The following is a 17,274-nucleotide window of genomic DNA, read 5'->3' as shown; positions in this document are numbered from 1 at the left end:
CAATATTTTTTATATCTTGTATAATGAAAGAAAAATTATTCCACAAAGGATTCTTGTCTTCATCCTCCAAATCTCTGAATTTTAGATGACTTCTATAAAATGGCTTTATAGATGTTTCAGAATCAACATTCTGAGAATACCTAAGACAATCTTGTTTAAGCACTGTGTCTTTATAGGTGTGAAAGGGAAGCAGTAATATCAGAGATTAGAATGTGATGCAAATCTCCACTCTGAGAAGTGCTTGGTACCTAGTACACAAGGATATTAAGCACCTTCTGAGGTGGGAAATAAGATATCTTGATGCTACATCTTCAGGACATAATATACTGGACTTCTGATATCTAGAGCTTTCCAGTATCAAGTCCACACTGTGTTGTTTCCTGGTGTGTGTCTGTCTATTATAAGGACAATAAGAAATTGAGGTCTCAGATGATTAATACAAATATTTAGCATCTACTGGCTATATAAATAGGTTATAATTCAGTGACTCTCAACCCATGGATTGAAAGACATTTTCATAGGGGTCATGTATCAGATATCCTGCTGATATCAGGTATTTATATTATAATTGATAACAGTAGCAAAATTATAGTCTTGAATAGCAAAGAAAGTAATTTTGTGGTTGGGGAGTGACCACTACATGAGAGACTGTATTCAAGTTTAAAATAGTATTAGAAAGGTTGAGAAACACTGGATAGTTGGAAAGATAATATTCACAACAAAAATTAACCATCAATATATACAATTACATGAATGGATCACGGAAACACCTTTTTTCTGAATGCTTGTTATCTAGTTCCTTGTGATTAACTTTATCTGATTTTTCATGGAAAGGATTATGTAACCCAGTGCTGAGCAGCGTTGTGCAGAAGTACAGAGGGATGATTACAAAGCAGAATGCTGGTGCTTCTTTGACTGTAGAAGTGTTCTCTCCCTCTCTGTGGTGTTAAATACATGGTCATATGTTCATTGAAGTTCAGTTCATAACGTTCACCTAGATAGATTGCTGGAAAGTAGTGGGTCTATTAGAAGAGTAAGTAAAACCATGACAGTCAGAGAGAAGGAAGCTGAGGGGAATTCAAGGGCAACAGAGACAGCATGGTGGGATACCCAGGAGGAGGAATCAGAGCTCACTCTTTGGAACCCCTTGGGAGTCTGTTTCATATCTTTGGGATTGGGTCAGATTTCACAGCAAGATCCAGCAGCCTGGCTTTCTAGTTTGTAGGTATGAGGTGGAGAACAGCACGGAGAGCTCAAGATGTATCATGCCAATGACCTCTTGGCCTTACCTTAGTTCTCAAGTGAGAAATCCTTAACTATCTTTTAGATAGGGGCTCGCCATATCTCAGGAGCATCCCTATTGATCTCTGGGAGACAAAGCCTGAGCAGAGATGATTCTCTTACCTTATATTCTTCTAAGTTTTGATGCACTTGTTTTTCTTTCTTTCTTTCTTTTTTTTACATTTCAGTAAAGTTTACTCAAAAAAAAAAAGACAGAAAGAATGCACCTGGATTGGAATTAAGAAATTTGAGCTTACCTATTTAATGCAGATTCAACATAAGAACACTGTGTCAAACTAGGATTGGAAGGAACAAAGCAATTACTATGAATTGAGTCTTTAGAGAAATAGAAAACTACTAACAAAAAAGCCAAGGGTAAAAATAGATTTTCTAAAAAAGGAATTTAGCTTTATGAGAGAGTTAAATTCCAGCATAAGTGCTCAAATTATGCCAACTAGTATAGTTTATACAAGGCAGAGGTAATATAAATTAAACCCAGGCATAAAATTTACTCATTAAAATACTTGTGACATGTGAAGCTAATAATGACATTTGGATAAAGATTTATGTATGTATTTATTTTTTAGTTGTACATGTATGTGCTTGAACTTATGTGCAGCACATGCAGATGCCAGAAGAGGGTGAAAGAAAGCTCAAGGTCTGGGTATTTACAGGCAGCTGTGAAATGCCACAGAGGCACTAGGAAAAAACAAAACAAAACAGAGTCCTCCATGATAGTAACATGAATTCTCTAGTCCAATTCCTGAGCATTGTTGAAATATAGATAATGGGATAAGAAAATGACAAACTAAATATTATCCATGTTGCTTAAATTTTTAAGTATGTTGCTATAATATGATACACAGCTACTATAAAGAAATTAGTGGATATAGTTCTTATAGGAGCTATAAAATAATTTACATTTGGCCTTAATAGTATGAAGGGAATTAGTCTGACAAGGATTTTCATTAATAAACAAAACTATTCATATTTAAAATTGTGATTACAATCTTTATTAAGTCATGTTTTTGACATTAATAAACCTTACCTTTTAGACTTCAGTCCACTATAAGCTTCCTGCCTTCATCCATTAAATTTTCTGCCATAATTAAGAATGATGTCTTGTTTCCCAATCTAACATTTGAAATCTACATTACTCTTCACCTGAGCAGCATTATCCAGGGTGGAGTGCTCCCTCCAGTAGCATTGCCCATGGTGAAGTGCTCCCCCCAGTAGCATTGCACATGGTGAAGTGCTCCCTCCTACAGCATTGCCCAGAGTGGAGTGCTCCCTCCAGCAGCATTGTCCAGGGTAGAGTGCTCCCTCCAGTAGCATTGCCCATGGTGAAGTGCTCCGTCCAGTAGCATTGCCCACAGTGGAGTGCTCCCTCCAGCAGCATTGCCCAGGGTAGAGTGCTTCTTGCAGTAGCATTGCCCATGGTGAAGTGCTCCTTCCAGTAGCATTGCCCATGGTGAAGTGCTCCCTCCAACAACATTGCCCAGAGTGGAGTGTTTCCTCCAGCAGCATTGTCCAGGGTAGAGTGCTCCCTCCAGCAGCATTGCCCAGGATCCAGTGCTCCCTCCAGCAACATTGCCCAGGGTGGAGTGCTCCCTCCAGCAGCATTGCCCATGGTGAAGTGCTCCTTCCAGTAGCATTGCCCAGGGTGGAGTGCTCCCTCCAGCAGCATTTACCAGGATAGAGTGCTCCCTCCAGCAGCATTGGCCAGGGCGAAGCCCTCCCTCTTCTTTTTCTTGTGGTTGCATCTTTAGCCTCATTGTCTATTCCTCTAACAGTAAAACCAAAGGCATTTCTCCTGGAGTAACCTCACCACAGATGCAGGATCATACTTCTTTGAGTTTGCTAACTCTGGGGCTTTCTCCAAAGTGACCCTAAGACCAAAAATTGTTCCTCTGAAGTTGTATTGTTTCACTTTCTTATAAAACAATGATTATCATGTGCTGGGATTTTTGCTACATGCCAGATGCTGTTCTGGGGGCTTTGCAAGTGTTAATTTATCTTTGTAATTTTTACCCTCACATTATTCAGTTTTTTTCAGGTTAGAAAACTTAGTCGCAAGCTAGCAAAATAAATTGCTTAAGGTCACAACTTGTGTCTGTAACTTTCTCTTAGTCTGACTACAGGGCTCACGTTCTCAGCCAGGTGCGAAGACCATGATTTACTGTATAACATTTCACATGATAAAGGTGACATTTCAACTCAGAATAAGAAAGCACAGCCAAAAGCAATATTACCATAATTAGACTATTATATGAGAAAAATTAATGTACTGATAGCCTTTTTTCTTCATCATACTTGCTAGGTGAATTAAAGACTCAGGAATAAAATGCACATCTTTAAAGAGAGGAAAACATGCATATGCTTTTTGAAAATACTTGGATAGAGAGCTACCTTGTACATAATGTGACAGGCTGAAACAAATATGAAGAAGCAGCAGATTTGATTTCAAGGGCTTACCCACAAAAAAAAATGCAGACAGATATAAATCTTGGACAAAGTAACTAAGGAGAAACAAAAACAAAACCACTTCACTGACAAGAAATGGAAAATGTAGCAAATTTCTCACAGAAACAAACATATACACTTATGTGAACATATGGAGTTACTATCAAAATAAAAATGGAAACAGCATTTTTCCATTTAATTTGCTAGCATTCATGTTTGGTATTGGTTCCCAGCATGGGCGTAACTGTGATATGGAAGTTTTGATAGTCCTACAGGGCTACAGAATGTATAAGTGGTAAAGCGATTTGGTAAAACTGTCAGGTAGTAGCTATTTGCCTCATTTGTTTTGTAAACATTCTTATCTTTATATCAGTATTTCTACACTAAGATAGATATTTTAATATAATATGTTATGTCCATGCATTATTCTGAAGCAAGTTATTCCTATGTAGCCCTGGATAGCCTGTTCTTTATTATGTAGTCCATGATACCTTGAAGTTATAGCAATCCTACTTCAGCCTCCCAAGTCTGGGATTACCAGAGTGTAGCTGCCTTTCCAGACTAGTCTATATATTTCCATCTTTCCAGGTTCGTCCCTATATTTTAAAGGAAATTTATTTCAGTGAATCACAATAATCAGACAGTGGCATCATTCTACATATTCTGAGAGTATTGCTATAGATTTCAAAAGATCGTGAAGTTAATTGTATTGCTTTTACATGAAACACATGCTTGTGAACGTCAGTGTTTGCATGTGCTTTCAGAATAGTCTGGCCACACTCCACTGTCAAGGCAGTGCTTGCAAACAGATGGAAATATACTCAGAGGCCTATGAATATCCTCAGAATGGATTCTTGGGCTGTGTATGGGAACCTTCTAGCTTTGGATATAATAGAAACCTATTATATTACATCACTTGAACCATATTCTGCTTCAGAATGATACTGACCCTACTCAGTAATAATAAAACTAATGTTAATATCTCCTAAGGCTGCCATCAAAAAAAGTTATTTCTCTTGAGAAAATGTCATTATCTTCTTTTTAATCATCATCATCATTGTCATCATCATTATCATCCCATCATCCCCCGTCATTGAAATAATTTACCTTGTTCTATTTAATTATACTGAGACATAAAGTTCAAGAATGTCATCCTTTTACTCTTGGTCAAAACAGACAGTTGTTTTATATTTAGCTTGTGGAACTAAAGCATCAACCTGTAACCTTAGACAGTCGTAATAGTCAGATATAGTGGAGTTCACATGCAAGACTGAGCTCTGATGTCAACTCGATGCACAGTCTACTCCTAGCCCTTTTCCCAACATTTGACCTGGTTGAGCAGCAGAAGCTCCAGATATACCACTATCTGTCGACCTGCTGACTTTTACACTGTACATAGAAGACACATGCCCATAGATGCCCTTAAGAGTCCCACTCACCATCATGCAGGATTAACACCTGATAGACTTTCAAATTTGGATTTCAAATGGGCCACTAATGCCTTTTGAATACATTTGAAATACTACAATGGTTGAGTGTGATGTGCAAAGTAACTAAATCATCTAGTATTTCATGGTAAGGATGTCCCTGAATGGGTGGAAGCTGTTGAAGACTTGCACTGGTGAGACATACTTGTCTCAGAGCAATTGGGTCTGAAGCACTAATTGCCTGGTGCAGCCCTCACTTGTCATTTGCCCGTGGGGAATCCTGCTTTTCTTATTTGCTGGGTTTGGTAACTCTCACAATGGTGAAGTGTTTGCTTTGGTTCTTCAGTTACTGATCATTTCTCTGAGGCCACAGCCGTATTTCCACAGTTTAGCATGTCTTGTTCCTACCAATGCCTATCTAAATAGTAACCCCTTTTTTGCACAGGCTTCATGGTGTTTTACCATGAATGTTTTTTATAATGATGGTAATAGTATAAATAAAAGCAGTGCTCAATACTGAGGTTTACATAAACAGCATTGAATTTTCCATTTTGTGGAATAGTTTGAAGAGTATTGGTGTTAACTCTTCTTTGAAGGTCTGATAGAATTCTGCATTGAAACCATCTGGCCCTGTGCTTTTTTTGGTTGGAAGACTTTCTATGACTCCTTCTATTTCTTTAGGAGTTATGGGACTGTTTAGATGATCTATTTGGTCCTGATTTAATTTTGGTATTTGGTATCTGTCAAGGAAATTGTCCATTTCCTCCAGATTCTCCAGTTGTGTTGAGTACAGGCTCTTGTAGTAGGATCTGATGATTTTTTGGATTTCCTCAGTTTCTGTTGTTATATCTCCCTTTTCACTTCTATCCTCATTATTATTAACCACACCATATTGTTTTAATATATCCTATAATTCAATAACACTTAAGAATGTGTTGAAGAGCAGTTTTCAACTATTGTACACTTTTTTTCTCCAGTTTTGATTAGAGGATGAAGGAAGGAAGTTTTTCACGTCAGATATGCATTTGATAATTAAGAATCTGAAACACCCAGAGGGCAGAGAAATCTTGAGGATCATAGATTGAATTAGTGGAGCACTTAGAGGTAGGATGCGCTATATCCAAAATTCTAAGCTGTCGTCTTGAATTTTGTGCAAAGCTAAGAATATACTTTTTTCTTAAGAAGGAAGAAAACTAAACCTTTATATTTCATATGATGAACCTTCATTAAGTTTCTGTATCCTACAAAGAGGCATTTATTTTCAAAGAGAAATTTCCAACAACTTACTTCTTAAGTTTTAATATTTATTTTTATTCAAAGACGCTTATATATCCCTCTGTTGTTTGTACCATGAGTTTTTATTTTTTATCAAGCATGTGTTTGTGAATTCATTTTCTGATTGAAGCTGATTTTTATATAAGCACTCCCCAAGACTTCCATAATGGCTTTCACCTATAACTCAGGGAAGATACTTAAAATGATTTATTGAACAATCATACTTATCAGAAACCCTTCCTTTGAGGTGGAATTGGTGGGATGGAATACTGTGAATGTTTCAAAGTGAAGAAAAGGAATGAATCGCCAATGCTTAGGGAAATGCAGTGAGCTTGATGGAAATACAAGACTTAAACAAAAATGAAAAAAATGACAATTTGACTTTTTCAAGTCATTTCTAAAACCAGATGGAGAGAAATATCAGTTTCAGAAGAATTCCTTCTTGCAGCATCTCACATGTACTAAGGTGCTTTTCATTAGTCCCAATATTGATCAACTGAATGTTTTTTTAAGAATAGGTGCTTATTCTCTGGGTTTTATTTGGGAATATTTGCTACATTGCTTGTTATAAACCATTCTTAGAGATTACATTCCCATGTGATGCTTTCATACTGTTCAGACATTATTGAATGGTGTTTGGTATATGAACTACTACTGTGTTAGTAAACTGTCTAAGTTCTAGAAATGGAATAAAGAATAAAAGATGAAAAATGTGGCTAGTAGAACTGATTTTTTTTGTACCCAAATTTAGTTTTGTCAATTTTGTTTCTGTGTATTCAAAAATAATATCCTTTATTATAAATCAGATAGAATAATTTATAAAGTCTCACTTATAATTCTTTTATCATGACTGTCTTATAAATATTCACAATGCTCCAATAAAGTCTATTTCAGAGTTTAGTGTTTTTTTAAGCAGTGTCTTTTCAACTGATTGTAGACTAATACTTCATAACATATAGCAAACACAGAATGCTATAAAATGATGTCCTTGAATATTGTGACAATATAAAAACCTGTAAAGTTTTAAATACTTGTTTTTATTTTCTGAACTTATCTTGCTACAGGCAGGTATCAGCTAATGGACCACTGTTTACCTAGGTATTAAAGCTTAGTTTACTATACTTGATTAACGGGGTTTAAATTCTACCTCTTTCATGTTCTGTCCACAAGTTTTCTAAAGATACTTACATGTAAAATGAAAATAATATCACTGCGTACATCAAAGCCATGAAGATACACTGGTACACTAACATCATAAGTATGTCAGAGTGAGCCACTATAACAACTGGATAGAGTTTCATAACGTTCATCATGCTTTCTCATAGTCAGTGGCTTTACTTTATTCCCTACAAAATATCCTTGGAGTATGTAAAACAAAATTATGATCATCCTCTACAGCATAGCTGAGCAAACCAAGGGTCAAGTGTTTAAATGGTTGCTGAAGTGTTTACTTTCACAGATAGTAAATGGGAAAGCCAGGAGTTAAGTGGACCTTAGTTCTACACACACACACACACACACACACACACACACACACACACACACACGGTACATGTCAAAGGCTACATGAAGTAGTTCTTTTCACAAACAACATAATATTTCTGCCCATTTTCTGAGTTTCTGGGTGCGATGTCAGACTTGCTTGATAAAGAACAGGGCCTTCTCAGCATTACCAGGCTCTCTGATCCTCTCTTGAGAGTAGATTTCTTCTATAGAAGGGTGTTTGGTTTGACCCTACGCCTATGTTTCTGTTTCACAGCTACTGGAGAGCAGGATTTGTCCAGCTGAAACTGTCAGTTCAGCAGGCACTGTGTCTGGCTAATGTGATGGCAGCCAAGTTTCAGATGTTAGACATGTGTATTAGAAAAGTCATTTTCAGAACTAAGAGGAGAGAAAGGGCCATTCCTTTTCATGTGTTAGTGGATGGTCTGGCTTGTATTGGATTCTTGAACATGCCCAGATGCCACATTGGGTTCTTTTTCTCCGGGTATGAATATTTTATTTCTTGTAAATCTGAAGAGATTTTATATATTCCTGTAGTTAAGTTTTGTATATAAAATTTCAGGAGGCAAGCACATAAGAAATTCACGTAGGACTTTATGTGTTCTAGTAATTATGAACTTTGTTTGATTCAGACATGAAAGGGAAAACAAATCTAGAAATTTGAGAATAAAAGTTCTCTGCATTTGGAAATTTAGAAAGAAATTGCAAAAAGAGCAAATGCCATGGTGGTATTTTCTTCAGCAATGCCCTCCAGGAAACCTGCATTATGAGACTCTTCAATTACACTGCTGTGCAATGTGAGTTCAGTTAAAGCAATCATTGTCCCGTACCCTAAAATAAGTAGTGAACAATCCCTTAAATATCTCACAAACAAATAATGGTATAAATTATATTTCAGGGGAGGCAGGGTTAAGATACATGGATGAAAGTAAATGTGAACATTTAGAAATACTCGAAGTATACCAGTGTAGTATCAAGCCTCTTCAGGAAATGATCGTCTAGAGGAAACATTCTCTCCTCTCTCTAAAGTGTCAAGCAATGGAAGCTACTCAGCCACGTTTGTTTGTAAGTGATCCTGTTCTCTGAAACGTTTAGTCGGAGGCCTGGAGAGCTACAGAAACCATGATGAAATGTGAGATTCCATCATGTCCCAGACTCTGGGTTACTTCACAGACAGGGCTTCAAACTACATAAAGATTTTCAGACATTGTGCTGTTTATAGTTAAAATGAAATAAAATACAATAAATAATTTCTCGCTGGAAACTGAAGAATTCTAAGATCTAATGGTTTGAGATTGAGACTATATAGTGAACATGGAAGAAATTTGATTTCTTTAAAGGTGAAGGAAGATAACTGGGGTGCCTATAATATTGCTCACATTCTGCTTAAATAATCTCCATATTTTATGTCCTCAATAGGTGATCTAATGTTTAAAGGAAAACTATGGGAACATATGAGAGAGATGATATTCATGATTAATTTAGTTTCTGCAGGATGAAACCTTGGAGCTAAGTAGGTGTATTTGGCAGGGAGTCTCAGGACATATTACAAATAGGGTAGAGAAATAAAGCAGAGCAAACATAAAATACTGGGTACATTCGCAAGTCACTTATTGACTGAGGCAAACCAAGGAACTCTGGTACAAGGGTCCAGCTCAGCCCAGGCACAGGAAGTACATCGTTTTACTTAGTCTGTTCACAGTTATTTGTATGCAGTATTTTAATGTCTCACCTGTTACATCGGAACCTTCCTGAAACTGGATATGGTGAGATCTTAGAGCCTATAGTTGGAGCGCTCCTAAATTCAGCTTCTTGCTTTTGGATTTTATAGTTATTGATTCTGTATCCTTGGATATTTCCATATGTGTTTTACATAGGAAATGTCTTTGTTTTTATGCGAACATTCCTTTTTTAAACATGACAGATTTGGTGGTTAAAAATAAACTCAGGAAACTGACATATAAAATCAGGTCCTGTGAAGAATAAATGATTTGGAGTAAGAATACAAGTTTGATACTTGTCTTACCAACCAACAATTGATGGAGTTTTGTCTTTATTTCCTGTTATCCTTCATAGGAGCAATTTGTGTTTTGTAGAACCTATTGATACATTTCAAGGTATGACTTTGTGCTTGGAATCTAGTGTCACCCAATAAGACTTAGCTGTAATCACCAAGGATTATGAAAAAAATTTTTAACAAAATGATTTTAAAACAGAAGGAAAAGAAGAAGTGAAAGAAGAAAAGAAGAAGAAAGAGAGAAAGGAAAGGTGCTATGTCCAATGAAATACTTGGCTAATCAGAACAACTTTCAGTCAGTCTTCCAGAACAGGTGAGAAGAATGCTACACTTCATACATGAAATGTGTCCTGTTTTTACCACAGGTGCCATTGGTGTACATCTACTCCTGATAGAACATGTAGACAGGTACTAATTAACAGGTGGCAGCCTCACAGGAAAAGAGTCACATAAATACTTATTTAGAAAATATTTAGGATAGTCATTACAGAGCTCCCTCCAATTGCCACGTTTTTTAATAGCAAATTATTTTCTCAAATGAACCATCAGGATGAAGCCACTTCATTAAAAATCCATTTAGTAGCACTTTCTTACTACTGGCTGTACATTATGTGGTTCTAGGTACAGGTTTAACACTCTAATTCTGTTTTCTCTCATGACATTTGATGCACTAAGAAGACAGCAGTTGCCTATGGGAAGGCAACCACCATGACTATCATGGAGTGAGTTTGCATATCTGAAGATTTTGGCACAAAGAATCTCAAAGGCAAAAGGTTTAAGTGTGGACTCAGAAGAGCAGTTATTTGATTTTGGGACTTCAGTAACTCACAGATGAATATATTAGGAAAAGTCAAGTGTTCCAGACAAAATATATTGAATGTTTATCTTTACTGATTTTTCTGTAGTTCCATTATTTAAAAACAAAACAACAAAAACCAGTGCTATGGTCATAACTCCCAAAGGTTGATCATCAGTCCTAACCTGTCAGTCAAAATACCATTTTTCCAAACTATGTTCATCTTGATCCATCTTCTTAACCATCTGCAAGTCTATAAAATACTGCAGGATTATATAATAAAAATACTGGGTTTTATTTGAGCATAGGCTAATAACTTGCTAATTCACAGAGCAAATCTTCAATAGTTACCTTTAACATTTAACCTTCTCTAAACACCTATTTCTAATTCATCAGCCAATTTTATAGATTTTCTTCAAGTATTTCTCTGATCCTCTCTCTATATCATGTTGTTATATTTCATTTATTCTAAGAAAAACAAAATGTCTTGCTTGAATCACCACAATAATCTACTTGGACTCCCTGATTCCTACTCCATAATCCATCTCCGAACAAGATATAAAACTTTGGATACACTTGAGTCAGATCCTAATATTCTTCTTAATTTTTTATAGAGGACTTAGTGCAGTCTACATATAAAAGTTAAAATCATTACCCAAAGGGATGTGACCTGCATGGCCCTGAAGGGACTGTTCCTCTAGCAGTCTCCCTCCCACTTGTAAGTCATAGTAGGCTACTTGCCATAACAGTTTTTCCTAACTTTGACTTTGTCATTTGCTTTTTGGAACTTTCTTTTCCAAAATCTGTCCTGCAAATAATTTCTTACAATTAATCACTTCTATTTTACATCTCCATTGTCTATGCCTCCTAGTAACCCATTTATTTTTAGTGCTACTCTGAATTAATCCTGCCTGTTAGCTAACTTCTTCACTCATAATCTCACATACTGGGATATAAAATCACAGAGAATATGTTAGGAATGGTTCTTTCTGATTTTTTGGTTTGCATGGAGCATATGAGAATTATTTGTTAAGTGCATTTATTGTAATTTTTGTTGTAATAATGTATTCACTATCTTGGGTTTTGTTGTTCTTTTGTGCTCTGTTCTTTGTCTCTTCTTCCTCTGTTCAACTTGACTGAGGGATTTTAGTATCCTTTTATTGTTTTATTATATTTTATGTTCCAGGTGTTTTTTTTCATTATTTTGTTAGTAGATAGTGTATTGAAATTTTTTTATTTAATAATCTTCTATGACAATATTATATTATCTCTTGCCCAAAATTTATTTTTGATAACACTATTTTTTTATTATTCATGTCCACTAAATAGATGTTATAATACATTTTACTATGGTTTTATCATACTATCCAATATTATTGAGCTGGGTAGATTTTATCAACCTGACACAGATAGAATTATTATGAAAAAGAGAACAACATTTGAGAAAAATGCCACCATGAGATTGGACTTGGGGCAAGAAGTTGTGTATTTTCTTGATTGATGGTTGATGTGGGAGTGTCTATTTCACTCTGCCTTGTGACACATCTGGGATGATAAGAGAGCAGACTAAAAAAAAGCCATTTCCATAAGCCTTAAAGCATCAGAACTGGGCAGTTATCAACCCTCTATGCTATTTTGTCTACTTTGTCAATAATCCTGGAATAGCATTTGCTACATTCTGATTAGGCTGATTCTACTCCAACTTGCTGACCCTCATGACCATTTACTCATGACACACATACTACATAACTTTTTCTTCTTCTTCATGGTCTATTCCTCAGACCCAAAGCCTGGGAATCAAACCCTCACCCTACCTTTCTTCTGTCCATCTACAGACTGCTGGCATCTTTATGCAATCAATAGTTTTAAGTTAAGGAGCAAGAGCTGCACCGCAAAACCTGATATACATGAGAATTTATTCATGTTGAGCCAACTAGACTTTGGAAAACAGAATTTAGCTTTACAATATATAACAACAGTCTAAACCTCAACAATTTCTTTTCTCTAAATAAAAAGGCTCTTGCTTTTCTAACAAACACATACAGTAGGAATAATCATGAAACAATTATGAAAAATACTAAGTAAGAGTTACATTCCAAATATACAGTTCAGTCTATTTATATTTGACAACTGAGGAGAAATTATTCTATTAGTTATCCTATCCTGGTGAGTTTAGAGTTCTGTAGCAAAACCATTTGTTATTATCATTTCAAACATTTAGTTCCTCTATTTTTTATAATATGTAATTACCATCCTTAAAACATATCCTAAGACCCTAAAATATTTTCTTCAGTCCTTTATAAGTTTAATTGTGAGGCTATGATTATTATTTAGTTTTCAACACCATCAGAGACATGAGAAGGTATAAATATTATCTGAATAGGCAGGAAGTACAAATAATCATCTTGCAAGAATTATAGAAATGTCAAACGGCTGACTGCCTGGACAATCTCTATAAAGTTAGAGCGTCTTTCTGGCCTGGTATATCTGACAGACCTGCTTGTGAAACAGGAATTAAGAAGGACTTGCTTACCCTGTTTTGGCAGAGCTTGGCAATTGACTTTTCTGCGTGCTTTACTCCTTTCTGGACAGCATTCTATCTGCAGATGAAATTAGGATATTTTCATTGCCCAGTAGCAAGCTCGTTATAGTTGAAGAACTCAATATGGAGGTTTTTCGATGCTCACATCTTCTTTAAAGTTGAGTGGAGTGCCGTCAGGAGTTGATATGTCTCAATGTCAAAAGGGAGTTAAATTAATAAAAAAAAAAATCTTTGTATCCCATATTGTGTGAATCTCTAAGGGTTTTGAAATGCATCTGTCTATATATAAAACATATCTTAACATGCAAACATTGATTGTTCCTAGCAATTTATTATCTGTTCTGCCCAGGATATATATTTCTGTGATGACTTGGACTAGTATCTGACAATCTTGAGTTTGATTGTCTGACTATTAATTATATTTCTTAATGTTTCCTAATAGTTTGAAATAGCAGCTCTCAAAAGGAAAGAGACTAAACCTTGTATTTTTAAATGAGTGGCTTAGGCATAGTATCTATATAGGAGTTGAAACATACATTATACTGAACAATATTATTTTTAAATTTTGTAACAATATTCAAAGATTCATACCAATGAAACTTTAATCTGCATCAATATACAATAATCAACTAATCTGTAACAGTAGCTTATTGCATGCTTATAGGTTGTCCCTATTGGCTTCCACTTCTTTTCCTGCCTCTCTGTTCCTGCCTGACTTCCCTCAGTGAAGGAATGTGATGTGAAACCTTAAGCTAAAACTATGTTTCACTTGCTTTGGGTTATTGTGTTTTATCACAGCATAGGGAGCTTAAACAACTGTGCTTGTATAAAATATTTAACTTTCTAATAAAGAAATATATTTGCTTTTTATCCCTTTTGTGTTCATTCTTAAATTTTCTTTTATAAATCTACTTTTCTCTAATTTCAAAACAAAAAAACTTTAGACTTTTTTGCAATTCTATTTTTCGGGTCTTGTTTTGCTTTTCTGAAAAGGTTTATATTTGTCTTTTATCATTTAAGTGTCTTCATTGTGTGATCTTCCACATTAATATTGCTTTCTTCAATATTTTTTATTTTTAAAATTCTTTCTTTAAATATTTGGAAATTAAACTTACATTATTTTCACCTTCCCAAACCTTTCTCGGAGCCCTAACATATACTTTTCCATTCTGTCTTTCAAATTTATGGTTTCTTCATCAATTAAAATTTGTTTTACACATGAATACAAATATGTACATCTACATATTTTCTAATCAGAGATGTACACTGCATAGTTCATATAATGTTACTTGTATGTATTTTTAGGAATTTTCATTTGATATTGTATAACCAATGCTTTGTTTTTATATTCAAAGACAAATATTTTAGATGGTTCAATTTGTTTCCCAGGTCATTTCAGCCTCTATATTTGTTTTAATTCTCTTTTTTCCCCTCTGATTTAATCATCCATTTTTTCCAGCTGTTATCAGTATATTTTGAAATTCACCCACCCAATACAGATAATAACATTTCTTAAATGGGTCATATATAGACAAAACACTGCACTATTTGCACTGCCATTTATTTGTCATTAAAGTGAAAATCATAATGATTTAACATTATAGAGGGAGGCATGTGTTTGGTGGGGTTCAGGTAGATCTTCCTTTTTTTTTAAAATGTAAAATGTCTTTAATTATCTTTCCCACATTTTTTCAAAACATGAGTGTAACTTCATGAGAAGAGTGTTTTTTCTTAATTAGATATTTTCTTTATTTACATTTTAAATGTTATCCCCTTTCCTTAGGTAGACCTTCCTAAGGGCTGAGACCTTCCTACTTTAAGAGTCTCTTAGATCTACCTGGATTGGCAAGTGTTCATTGTTTTCATAATAGGTTGTTTTATAAGTTGAAGATGGCTAATAGAATTCTGGGCTTACTATCATTGTTACAAAAAAGTGAATATTTGAATTTCAGAATTCTATAAAATTTTGTAAGTTCGTTAATTAGTAAAATGATACTTGTAATGCACTTCCTTAGCAGCTGAAATGTTCTAACAAATGTTATCAGTTGGTGTAACTGCAGCTTTCCTTCTAACTCTTTCAATTGGTCAGTCACACTTACTATTCTGATGCCCCAAAGCAGGTAAATTAAGACCCTGCCTTCCTGCCTTGTGTCTGAGGTTGTAACATGAAGGGAGGTTCCCTGTATCCTGTCCTGGTAGGAGTTTGCTAGGCATGGTGCCCGATGATGGCAATTGTATAGAAGATGCCCATCTGGCTCCTCTGTTGGCTGAGTGTGTGGCTGGCATATGGACACCCTCCTTTCATCTTGCAGCGCTCCATGATAAACAGAATCTTTGTGGTATTTTGAGACATTACTTGTGGAAATATAACGACTGCATAGTTTCTGCTGAAGCAAATGAAGATGAGTGCTCGCTCTGCCTAAAGAATACTCTGCCTGTCACTCCAGGAAACACTAAGATCCTGAAAGCTGCCCAAACCTTGCTTCTCTATCTGTTTATTCCTTCTGTGGATGCTGTAGGTTAAGAATGTGTCTAAGTCTACTGTGGACTTTTTCTGTGTTCTCTCTGAAAATCCATTCATTGATTCTATTCCAAATTTGAAATGAGTTACAATCCATATAAATTGCATTCATATATGCCCACTCACCTAAACCTTACTTTTTGTTAGGTAGGAGAAAATAGGATCAACTAAAAGCATAATACATGGCAGATAGTGCCTATAAATAGCTAATTCTTAGTCTGCATGCTAAATATGTGACTTATGAATAATTTATTCAGGCTTTATATAGTAAAAGTCCAGAGATGTTAAGTGACTTGCTCAATAGCTCATTGATAAGGGACAAGGAAAGAAGGAACTCATCTGGGTTTTCTGATTTGTAAATTCTGTGGATGTCATGTTATCACAATTTCTACCTCTAACGCTAATGATAAACATTGGAAATACATTTCCTCAGCATTTTCTGTTGGATAATATTGTAGCAGACATCCAGAATGCATCATCTTTTGTGTAAGGATGTGTGGGAGGGTGAGTTTCTGGGGTGTAAATGCCTCTGTTTGCACATGCTACTATTTTGAGAGTCATCATTTACATGGCCATGGTCTTGAGAATTCACTGGTGGCCCATAATGATTTGCTTGCTTTTTCTCATTAATATCATAAAAGCATGTAGGGTTTGATAGTTCTAAGTGACAGAATAATATTTTCATAGTAGAACAGACACCCGAGCCATTGTAATTAAGCTTGCCTGAAACAAGACCAAATATGTCAACATATTTATGCCTTGTATTATGCAGGCTCTTCCTATGTTATTTTATTAATGTAAGAGTGACTTTAATTATGCAGAGCAACAAGTACATCATTGATATTCTAGAGCATTGACTACACCCTCTTCTAATGAAGCAAAAATAATTCAGTCGCTTATTTCTCAGGATTCTTAGAAACCCTGTGGTATAAAATGATAAAATTTGATGGCACACATTATTAGATATAGCCAGGATAAACTTATTTTTATTGTTAAAATTTCTGAGGTCTGTACCTCCTGCTCTAATATTCATGAATTATAGTGCTCTCTGAAAACTGTGTTGGGTGCAGATTTTTGTTTTGTTTTTGTTTGTTTGTTTGAAATCTGACTGCAGTTAATGAACATTTTTTTAAATGTATCTTTTCTTTCTAATTTACTTAAAAATTTATGAGATGAAGTCAGGGAGTCAGTTGCCCATTGTCGCTTAATGTGGAGCTATGAAGCCTATGAATGAGTTTTTTTTATTCTTTTTTATTAGTAGTATTAAATTATTTTATTTATTTACTTTTCAAAAGTTGCCCTCCTTCTGATCTCCATCTCCAACTCCTTTACATGCTCTGCCTCTGAGAGGATGCTTCCCCAAAGCCTACCCACACTTACCTCACACCCATCCCAGCAACCCTCTTCCTGGGGCCTTCACGTTTCCAGAAGATTAATTTTGTCCCCTCC

The sequence above is a fragment of the Apodemus sylvaticus genome, chromosome 4, assembly GCF_947179515.1.
Source record: "Apodemus sylvaticus chromosome 4, mApoSyl1.1, whole genome shotgun sequence".
Taxonomy (NCBI): domain Eukaryota; kingdom Metazoa; phylum Chordata; class Mammalia; order Rodentia; family Muridae; genus Apodemus; species Apodemus sylvaticus.
This window is presented reverse-complemented; position numbering follows the sequence as displayed.